Genomic DNA, 3,122 nt, shown 5'->3' on the forward strand with positions numbered 1-3,122 from the left:
CTGCGGCTGCGAAACGGGCCAAGAACCAAGAGAGGAGCTTCTCTCCAGGCAGGACAGAAGAGGAGGCCCAGTCCTGACCAGGATCCCTGGCCTGATGATGTTGGATGCGGGGTCTCTGCCCTCGGATATTTCGATGTGAAAGTCCTTCAGTCAGTGGCATTTAATAAACTCTATGTTCTGCCCGGGGCCTAATACGCTAGAGGAAACCTTTCAAAACAGCTGGGGCTGGAGATTAGTCTCGGTCTATTAGGCTCCCTTGCTTAAACATGTCATTGTGCCGGGCAGGATCGGACACGTGATGCCGTATTTTAAATAGTCACAATAACAAGCTGACACGGACACATAAATTGTCTAGATCAGCAAAAAAAAAAAAAAGTTGACTGTACTTTCCGGAGCAAACCCAAGGGAACTCGCGAGCCCACAGAGAGCCCTCGTTAAGGGCTTCCCCAGAGACCTCGGCGGCTCCGGCTTCTAGGCCTCGTCTGGGCGGACGCTGAGGCCGGTCCCAGGTCTGAGCAGGTGCCAGCGCGGGGCAAAGCCCTGCTCCGCTCGGGCCGCCCGGCGCGCGGGAGAGGCGCCAGCCCAGCCGGGTTTGGGGGCGCAGGAGGAAGCAGTACGAATGTTCTCTGCGGTGAACTGACTTGGCAGAGGCGCCAGCCCTCGCCTGTCTCTGTGGCGCAATCGGTTAGCGCGTTCGGCTGTTAACCGAAAGGTTGGTGGTTCGAGCCCACCCAGGGACGGTGACTGAGCGTTTTGAGCCTGGGGTGTGTCTCGCGGGGCGCGGAAGCCGCGGAGGTCTGGGCGCTGCTGTCATGTCAGGCCCTCGCTCTCCCGCCCCCCGGGTGTTCCCAGACGGTGGGTCTGCAAGATCCGCCCTGCGGTTGGTAGCAAGCCTTTTAGCGGCTTGATTTAGGTCCTACGGAAACTGCCCCGTGAAACCGAGTAAAAATGTTTGCCGACCAAAGGAAGCAAGGACTGCTAAGCCAAAGATGAATTCGTTGGCACATCTGCCTGCTTTGCCTTTGCGCTTGGATTTCCTAACTCATCAAACAGTCGTGTCCGGAAACTGGGCCCCGAGTCATGCTGAGTCCTACTGCTTACCCGTGTCTGCAGAGAATGCCTTCTGGCTTTTCAGTAGGCACCTTCCTCCCCAGCCTCGCTGCCTTTCACGTCCTCACCACTTCCCCCTTGGGTCACTGCAGTAACTACCCGGCTTTCCAGGGGGGAGGGGGTTTTCCTGGCTTCAAACCGCGCCCCGCCCTTCTTTCCTCCACGTAGCTGCCAGAGAGGCTTCCTAAAATGCAGACTTGTTCTGCTTAAAATCCCTCAAAGGCTTGCTTGGCCGGCTGGGCGCTCCTTAGCCTGGAAGGCAGTGCCTTTCATGATCCGGCCCCTGAACTCGCTCCTCTCCCTCCCTGGCTCTTTACACTAGAAAACAGCTAAACTACTTTCTTGAGCCCTACTCTGGCTTTTGAATCTTTGCCTGGCAAACTTCTCTTCAGCGTCTGTCCCCCTTGCCTGGCAAACTGCTACTCATCCTTCACCACCACAAAACTAAGCCTCTTCTCTGCAGGCTGTTCTTCATTCCCTCGTCTGGGCTTTTCTCCCTAGAATGAAAACTCTTCTAGGAATGTCCCCATGTTGTTCATCTCTCTATCTTCAGCACCTAAGCCCAAGCTCGTGGCATCATAAGTACTAAATAGATGTGAGTTGAAGATTTTATTTATTTGTTTGAGAGAAAGATAGAGAGAGCATGAGAGTGGGGTGAGGGGCAGAGGGAGAAGCAGACCCCCAGCTGAGCAGGGAGTCTTTCCCTGAGCTTGATCCTGGACTCCTGGATCATGACCTGAGCCCAAGGCAGACATCCAACCAAGCCACCCAGGCCCCCTAGATGTGAGTTGAATGGGGTTTCCCGATGCACTTGCCTCACGTCTGGATCTCATGTAATATTCAAACGTCAAGCTTGAATCATGTTGGCATGTAGCTCATAACTGACACCTAACTAACCTATACCTCTGTCCAGGCCCCTATCTCCTTCCTGGGGATGCCTTCTCCTGTCCACCACCTGCTCGGAACTAACTCTAACAGCCACCCACCCTCCCATCCCACACCACCTGTAAAAGTCCCCTTCACCAAGTTGTCTCAGCAAGATTGGTTGAGTCTGCAACTGGTTGATTCGTGTGAGCTGTGAGGATATGATTTCATTAACCCAAACTCATCCCTGGTAGAATTTCAGACAGCAGGAGGAAAAATGGATTTTACCATTCAGGTCATGGTTTTTCCATCTTTGGAGAGCAGCATGCAAGATCTTGTTCAATGCTTTATTGGAATCAAGAAATGCTCTGTTTAAAGCTTCTAATACAGAAAGACACAGCTAAGCTTTCTTCCACAAGCCACGCTCGTGACCCCACCCCCACTCCATCGTCACTGCCAGGCCGACAGATTTCAAAGTCTCAGAGTCTAACTCAGCAGAGTCGAGCACATTTAGCATCGCTTATCCAGCATTTGGTGGATGAATGATGTGAAGCTGGAGCTGGAGCTGTATTAAATACTGAAGCAGAAAGCTGGTCATAGTCCCTGCATCTCCTCTCTCTAATTCCTACTATCCTGGCCCACAAATGTCCTCATGTCCTGCCCATTGCCTCCTGAACAGCTGTTGTTGACTCTTTCCTGTCACGCTTTCTCGGTTCAGACCCAGAGCAAGCTCTGTTCACTGAGCTTGATCTGGGACAGCAATGTGGCTCTCCTTCCTATGGACACAGAGTTTGATCTGCTCGTTCTTTTCCAAGACCCTTCCATCCCCAACCCCTTTCCGGGAGCATTTTCTACTCATGACAGACATCAAGAGCGTTCATCATTAAATATTCACACAGCATCCCAGTTCTGACAGGGGCTCCCCTGAAAAATCAATTCTACATCACCCTGTGATTTTTCTGTACCTACACTACCGCTCACGTTCTAGGAAGACAGTCCAGGCAGGGGTTTGCCCTGGTCCGTCCTGGACTGCCTTGCTCTTTCTCAGCCACCCCCTTTTGCTGTCTCCCCTAGACCCTCAACAGCCCCCACAATCTATATGGAAGGGGCTTTAGGGTGGCAGCAACAGATGTAGACCACGACCCAGC

The 3,122-nt window shown here is 52.9% G+C and overlaps 1 non-coding gene across 1 annotated transcript; it reads left to right on the forward strand.

Moving 5' to 3' along the window:
- Positions 1-666: 666 nt before the first annotated feature.
- On the forward strand, positions 667-740 carry TRNAN-GUU. The gene has a single exon. It is a non-coding gene; the product is annotated as a tRNA-Asn (tRNA).
- The last annotated feature ends 2,382 nt before the right edge of the window (positions 741-3,122 follow it).

The sequence above is a fragment of the Mirounga leonina genome, unplaced genomic scaffold, assembly GCF_011800145.1.
Source record: "Mirounga leonina isolate KUSES-001 unplaced genomic scaffold, KU_Mleo_1.0 Mir_154, whole genome shotgun sequence".
Lineage (NCBI taxonomy): Eukaryota > Metazoa > Chordata > Mammalia > Carnivora > Phocidae > Mirounga > Mirounga leonina.